The sequence below is a fragment of the Cupressus sempervirens genome, chromosome 6 (genome assembly GCF_028749045.1).
Source record: "Cupressus sempervirens isolate cs-2001-9-10 chromosome 6, ASM2874904v1, whole genome shotgun sequence".
In the NCBI taxonomy this organism is placed as follows: Eukaryota; Viridiplantae; Streptophyta; class Pinopsida; order Cupressales; family Cupressaceae; genus Cupressus; species Cupressus sempervirens.
In genome coordinates, this window is record NC_143123.1 from 355,226,662 (window position 1) to 355,241,806 (window position 15,145).

Here is a 15,145-nt window from a genome sequence, read left to right on the forward strand (position 1 = left end):
CACATGCACACCTATTGAGGATGTGTACATGTGCAACTATTAAGGGTATGCACATGTGATGGGTACACAGCCCAACAATAGAATAGACACAATAGAAAGGGGGAATTATATTAAATGAGAAAATAAGCTAGTACAAACAGTGCAGAGAAAACAAACTTCAAAACATGCCCTACGGGCTTACAATAGCATAAATCTGGAGAATATTTCTCCTTTTAGCACCTCCTCTCAAGCTCCAATCCGAACTGCCTTTTACAATGCCAAAAATCTCCTTAAATAGACCCCGGAGGGTTAAGGACTAGGAGTACATTCTAGAAAGTGCTAGTAGGCATCCATCGACAAAATAGAAGGTTCCAGAAGCCGCATTAGAAGTAACCAGATTTTTCTCAAGTACTCTTTCAAAACTTACACAACCCTCCATTAAACAACATTGTACTTTGTCTGCTATAATTTACAATCTAACAGAGGTCTATGTGTTGCTCCAATTGGGCATGTGTAGAGAGGCTATTGGCAACTGATGTGAGATATAGCTTCACACACCATCATCTACATAGGTAGTGGCTCCTTCTATATTTTATTCTCAAGCTACAATGATATTTACCTTTACACTTGCAAAATTGGATTTACTAAAGGTGTTAAGAACCTTTCCAATTCATCCATATCAGGCTCATACCAAAAATCATTTCATTCCTTAACATTCTATCAGTTGGGCAATCTGTCAAACATTTGTCTAGCACCAATTGTGATTGATAACTGCAAACATTTTGCAACGAAAGCTCTTAAGAAGCCTTCCCTGTTGGTACCTTCAAGGTTGAGATTTGGTGATAGAGTGGACAGGTGACATATAAATATTTGAAGAAACCTCAGGCTCAGTTTCCTTTTCTTTAAACTATCTCTGCCCTGCAAGCTTAAAGATAATAATGCACTCTTTTGTGCATGTTGCGGTAATCTGAAATTCCATTGTGAATGCATTATTATATAGTCTCGTTATCAAACGAATGTATAGTGATCAGCCCAAAAGTGGAAGCCATTTATGTTCACCCATGGTGACATACAAGATGGATTTTATATGATCATTTCTCTTCCTCACATGGATAGAATAGTGTGTTCCTTGTTTAAACTTGAAACTCGAAATAGTTTGAAAATTTCCTGAGCATCTACCAACATCCACACCAATCATACATTTAGCAGGAGTCAAGCAACCTTTTTAGTGAGTGCTGAAATGATAGCATAATAATATCTATCACAATCCAAAAACAAAAAATTTGAAGGCTTTATATTGCACATTGTAGGGGTATTTTAGTTTTCCATGGTTTATGCTATTTGTACAATCTGCCCTATTATTTGGAGGCTTATAAACTCTTACTTCCCTTGAGACTAATTTACTGATTTGATGCCTTGGTTTTTAATTGGTGGGTACCCAATTAATCACCTTTATAATTCATTCAGAACTCAAATATGCAGCTAAGAAGCTTCTCATTGTTTATGTAATTTAAACCACCTTTTACTGCACATGATGAATCATCAAGGACTCCGTCTGATTCATTTCCATGGTTATTTCCAATTGCTGCCATGTACATGTCTGACTTCTTATGGGAGAATTCTCAAACAAGTTAATAATTGCCTTGTACAGGTTAAGAAAAACATGTTTTTGGATGTTATCATTAATCTTTTGAGAGGTTAATGAAAACATGTTTTTGATGGTTATCATTAACCTTTTGAGAGGTTAATGAAAACATGTTTTTGATAGCTATCATTAACCTTTAATAACTTGAGGCTCAGAAGTCAGATTTTAAAAATTTCAAATGTTGTGTGGAGCCAAGAACAAGCTGAAGACATGAAAGTTTTTCGAAACTCAAAAATTCAAAGATAAAATGACCAATTTAATGCATAAAACTAGGCAAGTTTCAAAAATTAATCATGGCTTATAAAATTGAAACAGTTTTATAACCAGCCAACAACTGGGTCTAACTGGGGACAAGAACTGACAAGGATGAAGCTTGAATCCAAAATAATTAGAGCAGTGCTTTATCCATGGGGCTATAGAGTCACTTGAGGGATCACTTTGCAAAAGAGGAAAAAAACACAAAAAATGGGAAAGTAAAAAGAAAAACTAAAGCACCACAAACTCCTAGCTAGACTATGTACAAGGCAGGTTTCCCTACCTCCAGTGACTCAAGGTATAATCATGCAAATCCATTCATAGGGTGGGGAAAATAAATACCATGGTGCACCAACATGTGACAATTCTTAAGCTTCCATGGGTTAGAATATAAGTGTGCTACTTGAATACTAACTCTAAAGTTCATAGCACACCCCACATCTCTAGATGAGAGAGCATATCCAAATAACCAAGCTTCATCAAAAATCTCTGACTTTAAAATCAAATTTTCTTCTTGTTGCATGTCATAGATGACTTCATTTTTAAAGAGTTGAAGTATAAGGCTCTCGACTTTCTTAATGCATTTTTGATCTTCTCGTGTGCTTGGAAAACCCTCTTCTTTTTCCATGGGCATGGTCATGGTTGAATCCTCTATAAAATTATTCTGAATAGGATGCACATCCATGTTATATTGAATTTTCCCATGATCTATTTCTTCTTCCTTATCTTCCAAAATATTGTCTTGAAGTGTTAAGTACTATGAAGTTATACTGATATCATGGTCAACATGGTTGGTAATCACTTCAATTTCCCTTCCATTAATATCAAAATTCTCCTTTTGAAGATCCTTTTGGTGACTAAGACTCAAAGATATCAAACCTCGTATTGGATTTCCTTCATCTAATCTATGGTGTGAAGCAACTTGTGGAGTTATGGCCAGCAAACCTTGTCTTTGAATACCAACTTGAGAATCATCAATAGAAATGCTTTTCTCTAAGAATAAAGGATTAAAGTAAACACTTTCTCCATACAGGAAGTTACCATCCAAAGATTTTGAGCACAAACTTGGGATAAAAGCATCATTAGAGTTTCCTTCCTTAGTTTCCTCCATGAGATGACCTACTAACTCATTACTTTCTTCATCATGGTTATTCTTCTCATAGAAGTTATTTGGCATAGAATTTCCTATTTGATGAAAAGACTCAAAAAGAGGATTTCCTTGAACTTTGAATGATCCATAGGATTTTAATTTCACTTTCGTTGGAATAGGGGAACTTGTCTTCATATCCATATAGCTTTTATCTTCAATATGTTCAATGATATCTATCTCCTCTTGAATCATCATTTCTTCTCCAAGACAATTTTCATGAATTGTGAAATTTGGCATGCATGATAAAGAATTAAGATTACACGGTTCATCTTCTTCCCCTAGAAGCTGATTTTTAGCTTTTTCATCAATTGACCATTTAATCACAAGTTCATCAATATCATCAAATGTAAAGGTCTCCATTTCCTCAGGGAAAGTGGATATTTGTAGAAGTTCATGGCTGCTTTTATCTCCATCAATGGTAGTGGTTTCTGATTGTCTCATAACAACTAATGTATTGATGTCGTCAATAGATTCATCATCATGAATGGTCATCAAAGGATGATTTGGAAGATTTTCTCCACATAGGAAGTCATCATCTAAAACATCAAGGCACCAAGAAGGAATAAAAGTTGTATGAAATTCACCTTGATCCACATTTTTCCCATCTTCAATCATATGTTGTGTAGTTTCCCAAGATTTCAATATTTCTTTTTCTTTCCCATTAGGATTGAGATGATTGAATAATTTTTCTTGGATTTTGAAATCTTCATAGTAATGTCTTGATACATTTAAAAACCCTTCTTCTCCTATAAACTCTCTTTCTTGACCATCTCCTTTATTACACATAGGATTCCTATCTTCTTTCAAGCATGAAGATTTAGATGAATCCTTTTTAATATTTTGATTGGAAGATGTTCTACTATCAAGAAAATAATTCTTGCATGGGTCTTCTTTCTCAAGTTCTTGCAATGTTTGAAGTAAAGAAGGATGTACTTTGTTAGGATCTAGGTGTACATTGCCATATAAGCTTTTTAAAAATTCAACCTGATTGGGATCAAAGGAAGTATGACTTTAATGAGCAATAGGTGCAAGTATGGGGACACCTTTTTTGACCACCACTATCCATTTTCAATTAACAAGAAACACTTTTATTAACAAGTTCTTCCTTATGCTCACATGCGGAACTTCCTTCCAAAAATGATTTGGGTCTATGAGAGAAAAATTGATTATCTTTACCATCTTCTTCATCTATTTTTTGCAAAGTTCAGAGTAAAGATGGATGAATCCCTCCTAGGTCTAGTTTCCATCCACCATAGAAACTTTTCAAGAAGCTTGCCTACTTAGGATCAATTTGATTTTGCTAAGATATAGGTGCATGAGAGACATTATTAGTATTCTTCATTGTTGATTTAGATGAAGTATATTTTTTGGTAAATCCTTCTTTATCTTTATACGTTGAATCTTTTTCCAAAAAGGATTTTTGATCATGAAAAGGAAAACCATAATTCTTTCCATCCTCTTCTTCAATGTTTTGAAAAACTTGAAGTAAGTGGGGATGAACCATTTTAGGGTCCAACCTCTTGCCGCCATAGAAATTCTTCAAGAATTCAACTTGCAGAGGCTCATCAGGAATCTATTTCTTGGGATACAAAAAGTATTCATCATCACTATCACTATCACTATCACTTTCAACTTTTCCTTTGTACCAAACCATGATTCTGAGTTGCCACCTTCAAAGAGTTTCCAACCTTCATTCTAGGGAAGGTACCTTTTATCAATCATGTTATTGATTATTGTTCACTTGGTTTTGGATGTGACCAAGATTTTGCCTGTTTCTTCTTGGAATGACTACTATTCTTTCTATAACTATAACATTCTAACCAATAGGAGCACTTCGCAAGATTTCTCCAAACTCTTCTTCTTCTTCAAGAACTGATTCATTAGATGGTATTGTTGAGCACTTCATCTACACCTCTAGGCTAAAGTGTTCAAATCTGAAATAATATCTTCTTGGGTGTCTTGGAAGCCAAGGTTTGGTTGGAGAACTGGAAAAATGATCTCATGTGGTAGCACCATCATCCTTCATAACAAGGGACTATCAATCTTCTTGTTCAGTCTCCCCAGAGGAGTCACCAAAAATCTATTGGTAAATAGATTTGTTACAGTAGAGTTTTCCCAATAGAGTGTGTGGCAAATTGTTCACAATAGTTGGAGAGGCCCTTGGTATGCAACCTTCCTCTCCATTTAGAGGGGCAGCTACCTCGTATGATATAATTTTAAAAAGATTTTCAAATAAAGAATCTAAAAACTTCAAAGATCAAGAGAAAATTGTTCAAGATGAATGCACCACGCGCCCTTACAACCTTCTTCGGTAAACAAGATTGATAAAAAAGGTGATCAAGAACTACGCTTGAAAACAACTAGTATTACCAAGCACATTCATTAATATTTATAAACATTCGTATAGTACCATGAGAATGTTTAGTATAACAGATAAAAATTTTGATTTTAGAATAAGAAACCCAAAGCATATCTCATTCCATTTCCTTGCACCAAGAAGACAAAAGAGATTTTCAATTTCAGAGATAAAAAGTGTACATATTTTCCAAAATTTATCTCTTGATCAAAATTTCAGCATGTGTGTTCCCTTATTTTTCAAACCAAAAGGTCCCTTTATAGAGGCCAAAAGAGCCCTTATATAGACATAGAGGTTAATAACTACCTCTTTGTTGTTAATAACTACCTCCCAAATACATGATTTGGGTGAGGTTAATTAACCTTAATAAAACTAACCTCAAATAACAATGACCACTAGTTAGAATGTATAGCTTGGAACATGTCTTCAGCTGGTTGAATCTTCAGCTTGTTGAGGTATTTGATGCAGACTCTTCTTCGTGATCATCTATGTACTTCCTTGTAGACCTCCTTGTTCTATTGAATATCCCCTACGTGGGCATATGCTGGGAGAACACTTGCAAAGGCAACAGGGCATGGCTTCATACTTGCTTTCCTCATTTCCTTGAAGAGGATCAAAGTTTCCTCAAAACATCCACTTTGAGTATATCATAAAATCATTATATTCCAGGAGACAAGATCTCTCTAAGGTAGTTGTTCTTCAAAAACCACCAAGGCCTCATCAAGCTATGCACTCTATGTATATCCAGCAATCACTATGTTCCATGAAACCAAGTCTCATCTGGGCATATCCTCAAAGAATTTTCACGCATCACCAACTCATTTATTTTTAGCATATGTTGCAATCGGTTGATTCCACATAACCAAGTTCCTTCTAGGCATTTTGTCAAACATACTTTGAGCTTTATCAACCTACCCATTATGAGCATATGATGTAACCATTTTTTATCAAGACACCAAATTTTTCTTGGGTACTCTATCAAAACTTACACAACCCTCCATTAAACAACATTGTACTTCATCCTCTATAATTTACAATCTAACAGAGGTCTATGTGTTGCTCCAATTGGGCATGCATAGAGAGGCTATTGCCAACTGATATGAGATATAGCTTCACACACTATCATCTACATAGGCAGTGTCTCCTTCTACATTTTCTTCTCAAGCTACAATGATATTTACCTTTACACCTACCAAATTGGATTTACTAAAGGCATCAAGAACCTTTCCAGTTCATCCATATTAGGCTCATACCATAAATCATTTGTTTCCTTAACATTCTATCATTTGGGAAATCTATCAAACATTTGTCTAGCACCAATTGTGACTGATAACTACAAACATTCTACCACAAAAGCTCTTAAGAAGCCTTCCCTGTCGACACCTTTAAGGTTGAGATTTGGCAATAGAGTGGACAGGTGACATATAAATATTTGAAGAAACCTTAGGCTCAGTTTCCTTTTCCTTAAACTATCTCTGCCCTATAAGCTTAAAGATAATAATGCACTCTTTTGTGCATGTTGTGGAAATCTGAAAATCTACTATGAATGTATTATTATATAGTCTCATTATCAAATGAATGTATAGCGATCAGCCAAGAAGTGGAAGCCATTTATGTTCACCCATGGTGACATACAAGATGGATTTTATATGATCATTTCTCTTCCTCACATCGATAGAATAGTGTGTTCCTTTATAAAACTTGAAACTTGAAATAGATTGAAAATTTCCTAAGCATCCACCAACATCCACACCAATCACACATTTAGTAGGAGTCAAGCAAACTTTTTAGTGAGTGCTGAAATGATAGCATAATAATATCTATCGCAATCCAAAAACCAAAAATTCGATAGCTTTATATTGCACATTGTAGGAGTATTTTACTTTGCCATGGTTTATGATGTTTGTACATTCTACCCTATTATTTGGAGGCTTATAAACTCTTACTTCCCTTGAGACTAATTTACTGATTTGATGCCTTGGTTTTTATTTGGCGGGTACCCAATTAATCACCTTTATAATTCATTCAGAACTCAAATATGTAGCTAAGAAGCTTCTCATTTTTTATGTAATTTAAACCACCTTTGACTAAACATGATGAATCATCAAGGACTCTGTTTGATTCATTTCCATGGTTATTTCCAATTTCTCCCATGTACATGCCTGACTTCTTATGGGAGAGTTTTCAAACAAGTTAATAACCACCTTGTACAAGTTAAGAAAAACATTTTTTTGGACATTATCATTAACCTTTTGAGAGGTTAGTGAAAACATGTTTTTGATGGTTATCATTAACCTTTTGAGAGGTTAATGAAAATGTGTTTTTCATAGCTATCATTAACTTTTAATAACTTGAGGCTCAGAAGTCAGATTTTAAAAATTTCAAATGCTGTGCAAAGTTGAGCACGAGCCAGAGACATGAAAGTTTTTAGACACTCAAAAATTCAAAGATAAAATGGCCAATTTAAAGAATAAAATAGGCAAGTTTCAAAAATTAATCATGGCTTATAAAATTGAAACAATTTTATAACCGACTAATAGCTAGCTCTAACTACGGACAAGGACTGACCAGGACGAAGCTCGAATTCAAAATAATTAAAGCAGTGCTTTACCTATGGGGCTATAGAGTCACTTGAGGGATCACTTTGCAAAAGAGGGAACAAACACGTGGATATTTATTGATGATCATCTATGGTTCCACTCCTGAATGACGTCCACACTAGTGCTTATTGAATGTAAAGTTTAAAAATAGATATTCTAAACAAACATGGCTTCATAAATTGTAATAACTACAACTTCTTACAAAAAGCCAAATTTCTTCCTATGAAAATTTCTAAATTTGTTTATGCATAGTGGTATTTTTAATTATTCTATAACATTAGATTTGCATAAAATTTTTAAAGTCATGTTCTATGTTTTAAAGTTGTATTTTTTCACATTCTCTCACAACAATCATTTGCATTTAACAAAATGTTTTTTCCTGCGAGGATGATATTCACAAAAATTACATATAATAAATATAACATATCATTTACTTCAGATATTTTTAATTTTAGTTCTCTCTACATTTAGAGTACTATTAAAATACAATATTTTTGAACCGAATATAATATATAACCATAAAACATAAACCCTAAAATTTTAGCACAAATTTTTAATGATACATCTTATTACATAAACAAGGCTCAGAATTTATAGTTTATAGGATTAAGAATACATTTTGAAATATTTATGGAAAATCTATTACAAATCTGAAGTCGAGTGAGAGGAGACATAATAATCATTCTACAATTTTCCTTAATCTTTATTATTAGTGGACTGCTATCAATTGCAACTATTTCTTCATTTTCTTCTTTGATTTCATTATTTTCTCCTATAATACAATTCACAAAAACTCATCCAAATAAATGAAATAATCCATTGAATTTTCTTATGCAATGTATTGATAACAACAAATCTAATTCCTTTCCATCTTCTTCTTCAAAAAACTTGAAGATGACATCTGCAAGAAGCTTGACCTTTCAAGTTTTATAAGATCCCATTCATTGTTACACAACTAGGCAAATAGATCACTTAGCAACACTATATAAGTGAAGCAACTAATTTCTATCATTTCAAAAAATAAATAATTCTATGTATTTCTTATTTTTTAGCTATATTATAACTTCATATATAATGGATACCTACTCAAATTTGAATGCCTTCTCAAGCTCCATTAGAATGCTTGATCAAAATTACAAATGCCTTGCTCAGATTGTATCTTTTCAAATGAATAACAATTATTAACATTATCTCAAATTCCCAAAGTAATTTATTTCCTAGGTTCTTTTTGGAAACTATTAGGACATTAACTTCCTCCCTAGTAAATATCAAACAAGTTGTTAATTTCTACAAAAATATACAAGGGTCCCTTATAACACCTCACTAGGGAACCAAAGAGAGATTAACCTAAATAGTGAAACTAAGCTTATTGAATTTTTTTTTCCTTAGGAGTTTACAAACAATAATGTAAAATAATGTGGAAGTAAGAAACAATAAGATAACATGTGCATACACTACAAGTCAAAACATAGATTACAAATCTCAAGGGTTCCATAACATAGAATTACATATATATTGAAATCTACTAAATACAAATGATATATACAACTACACCTAATATAGATCAATCAATAAGAACATCACCACATATGAGAATCCCAAATCTAATTGATACAATATCGAAACACATAAAGACTCTACATCCACTACACATGTCACATGGCATGAGTTACAGATCAAAGTATAAATACACCATAGGTTTTATGACTAATACATAAATTAATATACAAGAATAATATAAGAAGATAAAATGAGTCTCTAAAGATGAATCATGATAACATAACTTTTGCAAGGATCATCCAACACTAGAATAGGAATCTAGAACATATCTCAATGATAAAGGTCACAATAGCACCCGACCTCATAGAACCCAAAAAGGCCCACTTCCTCTATAGTAAGAAGATAACCATAGAATCCACACATATGTTAAACCATAAACCAATCACAAAGTTCAAGGATGGAATCCTAAAAATTTATCTAATCTCAAAGTCAATACTCAAATGCAAAGTTAGTACACGCTAATCCAAAGGCAACACCACATGTAGGAAACCTTACATGTATATAGGGAAGTGTCATCACATAAATCTAACCCTTGAGTCTCATCTTGGTATCCTCTCTAGACCTTGATACTCAAGTGAACACATGTGACATCAATAAACCTTTCATACATACAAGGATACTAATTGTGCAAGACCTAATCAAGTATCTTTTCCCACTCCCATCATAGTCAAGATCTCAATCAAGTAGCCAGGCATGGGTGAGGCATATGTATTATTAATACTCCTATCCTAATAGATTTATTAACTTACTTACAATAAGTGATCCTAGTAGCCACTTGTGGGCATCGGTGCTTATTACAAGCCACTACCATGTATATGCTTAGATAAATTACCCTAATCTAATAAATCATAAATAGTCATAAATCAGATCAAAGTAATTATCAAGTATGGTTCCATATGAAGGTTGTAATGCCCTGCCCGAAGATCCTTGCAACAAGGATTCAATACAAGCCAAGATATTCTTTTTTTACAAGTATGAATGCACATGACAACATCATACAAGGATCACAAAGATTGCAACAGAAGACTTCACCACAATCTCGGCAACCAACAAATCTCTGAATGCCACTACCAAACTAACACATGAAAACAAAAGCCAACAACAACCACACACAAGATGAGTGCTCGAAGAAATGACCACACATCAACAAAACACCAAGCTGGGATAGAATTCAGAATCCTAAAATTTGGCTAAGTCTAGATTTTTGAATCCTTGAAATTTCCCAGAATCTTTATCTTATCTCAGAGATGTCTGAAACCTATCTCAAAAGATTCATCACATATATTAAAATATATCTTAAGTATAAGGAATTAAATATACATTAAGGAATTAAATATACATCAACTTACACTTAAAAAAATATATTTTAAACCCCAACAGATAGACTACTAAAACACACACAACAAAAATAAAAAAGCAACACTATAGGGTTGAAGAACACTGAAGAGGGTATCCAAATTAACTCTCAAAAAGTTTGAACCAAACCAAAAAGTGCCTGTTGCCCGCCCGCACAGGTTTTTACAAAAATTAGGTGATACTTTAATATAGCATAAAAAAGTATTGCGTAACATTTCTAAAGGAGGGTGACACTTTTAGGGATTGGGCAATACTTCTCCCAAAGACGTGCGACACTTTTGGGGTGTTGTACGACATTTCTCATAAGGAGGGGCGATACTTTCCAGTATCACCTGATATTTCTCCAAAAGGCATGTGATAGAATTAGGGGACGAACGAAAAAGTTTCAATGGGCGTGGGATACATTTTTGTGTTGCACCATGCTGATAAAATTTCGCCCATAGAAACAAAAAAACACTTAAGGAAAACACAACAGGGGAAAAAAGAAGAGAAAAACTAAGTTTAGAACCTCCACACTAGGGAGTACCGGATCCACATAGATTGAGGAGCAAACACTCAAGAGAATAATCAACAATATGAAAAGGAACAAGAAAGAGGAACATCTATCCATCTAAATCAAATCAATAAAGAATGTATAGAAAGCAACATCGTAGTGAACAGAAATGATAAAATAACTAAGTACGCGGTTCCTCCCAACCATCAATGGCATCATAAGACTATCATGGCCCTAGCCATCCCCTACACATAACATCCCAAGCCATCGATCAAATCATTGGTACTATTGTAATATGGATGTCACTACTAAAAAATGCTACAATATAAGCATAAGGAAATCTAACATGGTAGTAGTAAAGCATAAGATAATCCAATACAACAATTCACATCATCTAGTGATATGCTAAACTTCATAATATGAGAATGCATCAAATAAACTAACATCAGCTAAACATGATATTCAAGCATTATAATGAAAGCATAAATCACAAGAAATCATACTCTGAAACTCAAAACATTAAGTGAAAACATCCAGCAATGGTCGCACTAGGATAAGAGACCATCTCTGTACACCAGTCCCTAGTAGTGGTGAATGTAGCTACGCCTCCCAACCACATGGCACCTGTAGGTCCACACCCACTATGTTGATGGAGATAATGATCCAACCATAAACACACAAAAACAACATCCATGGCTAACACTCATGCTAGATAGTATGATGGTTGTAACCAAGAACTTAAGACAATGCAAGGAGTACAGGTCCTAGTCAGACACTTAATAGGCTAATAAGTAGAGGCTGACATCATGGAGAGTTGCTTGGCATCGACAAGCCCAAGCTCAAATTTGTGTAGATTCAACTCCCTCAATGGAAGGCTCATGCACTGTATAGATTTAACTCCCTAAATGGAAGGCTCATACACTAAAGCACTATTTTATTATCTTTAATTTTATTAACACTCACACATTTTATTTAGTTATCACTTACTTAAAACTTCCTCTACCAACCCTATGGCGTCATGACACCAGGCTGTGAGAAAGAAGCCCCCTCCATATGCTACCCTACCCTACCCATGCTCATCATATGACAAGTGCCCGTGGGCATGCATACTCCCATCCCAACCCCAATGATCATAACTTCTGGAAGTACCATGAAAGATCGGGCCTTGCAAGTCACCCAACAAATGTATGCACATGTACTTGTGTGTGGTGCAATACCATCACAAAGATCAAATCACAAGGATAGGATGAGAACACAATGCAAAAGATAACACCCAATTGAAAGCAACATAGGAAGGACAGATTCTACATGAATCCCAAAGCCAATAAAACCATACATCATAAAATCACTCAACTGGCCTCAATCTAGGAGTATAGATTCTACATGAATCCCAATGATGCAACAAAACCAAACATCATGAACTCACTCAACTAGCCTCAATTTGAGAGTATGGATTCTACATGAATCCTAGTGTCCACAAAACAAAAACAAAGGTCTAAAAGAATTCATAAAACCAGGTATAAAATCACTCAACCAACCACAGTGTTAGGAGTAAGGATGCGACATGCACCCCAATGCAACATAAAAGTGCAATAGTGGTCTGACTAATATTCAAATGGATCATCAAGGTCCACGACTCACATTGTGCCAAGAAAACTTGAGAAAATAGGGTGGCACACAAAATGAGGTAAAAACCCCAAAATTTGGAAAACTTCAAAATCAGAACCCATTTGACCTTTGGGTACAAAAACCCCAAAAATTAAAAAATAATCAAGTTCAGACACCGTATGCAAAAATAGCCAGAATAACAACGTAAAACCCCAAACACTCATCCCAAAAAATAGAAAAATGTTCATACCCGCCCAACCGAGTAGAATTAGCATACAAAAATGGAGGGGAACACTAGTTCTTAGCCTAAAAAAAAATGGCTACCAAAAACAAAAGTAGAAACAATAAAACAGGAAAGCCCTACCTCATAGCCAAAAGGGCAAAACAAGAATCTGAATCATAAAATAAATACCCCATAGAAGTAACTAAAAATCGTGGCAATTCAAGGTTTGCCCAAGCTAGATCTAATGAGCTCAACCTCATGATGATCCTATGCCCGTAGCTCCCACAATGAACAAAATAGTAAATCCTCATGAAGAGGATTTTGGGTTTTACTCTCCAACTTTCTAATTCAAAAGAGAGAAGTGAGGAATTAAATTTCTTTTTGGATATTTATTCACTTTTCAACTGAATAATCAATTAGGGAAAATAACCAACCAACCTAGTTAAACCTCGAATCAACCCAAATGAAAATAGGCTATTCCTATAAATAAGAATTCATCTATGGAAAAGCTACTAGAAATTAAAATAAATCAATTAAAAAGCTCAAAAATACAAAAACACATAAATTGCCTTAACAACTTTCGTGATAATGCGAACCTCTAAATGCACAGACATGCTTACTGGTCTAATCACATAATGCAAATGAGTTCAAGTTTAATAATCATTGAAAGGGATAATAAAATAATTAAAATAAGGATATGTCGACCATACAAGAACAACATTGGTAAAATATGAATGGTTGAATCACTAACTCCAAGTGCCACTGCCAAGGATATAGATCCTGCACACTAAACAACACAATCAAGTGCAATTGTATATAATAACATAGTTGAAGCAATAAATGCATTAAATCACCTAATTTAACCATTTATTTAATTATATTAAAATAATATATTTACATCACTCATGTTCGCATAAAGCATAACAATGCAAGGATGCAGTAAATAACCATAGCATTAAATCCAACACATAACATAATCGGTGATATGTCCAAATGTCAGATAACCAGATATCATCATAAAACCGACTGTCATCTCAAGAAGGCATCATAATGCAATATGATCAACTGAACAACATAGTAGTCTAAAATTTATGATATTGAAATCAAAGTATAACATCTGACCCTCAGGTCCTCTCAAAAATGAAAGATCACACAAGTAACAGATATCTCTCAAATCAAAATATAACAAGGTAAATGTCCGCAACACATAACCAAATAATCCAACATGAACAATCCATTTCAATAATTTAAGCATTTAATAATGATTGCTAACACAACATGAAAAGGCACTTAAAATACATAAGTGAACACAGTCATAAACATGACTAACCACTGCTACAGGAACCTAATCCAGTGTAGCATGGTAATAGAACATAGTGTAATCTCTGCACACATCTCAAGGTAATCATGGAACAACCTCATGATACCACATTGATCTCAGTAAGCACTGGCACAAACCTTAATGAACCATAAATCATATCACAATCTCCTAAATTAGTCAAAGCATAATCAAAACAACTGATACATAAACATAAATCCAAACACCTCAACAGTGTAGACCACTCATGGTCACAATCATGATCCATCACAAAAAAAGATCAATAAGGTTGCATCCATCAGAATGACTTACAGAAGTCAAATGGGAGAGGCACTACAAAGGTAACTAGAACACACACACTAGTCCTAAAACCATAATTCTCATTAATACACATGGGTCCTCAAATCTATATTTAGAAAAATCTAAATCTGGTCCTCAAATCATAATTCTCATAAGTACATATGGGTCATTAAACTAAAATATAACAAATCTAAGATTGACCCTCAAACAATTACATAAAACACTCTCATAAGGATAAAATTATAGGTCTTAGAAAACTGGTTGCGAAAAAGTAATCATGACTGAAACATTAACAAAAAGTA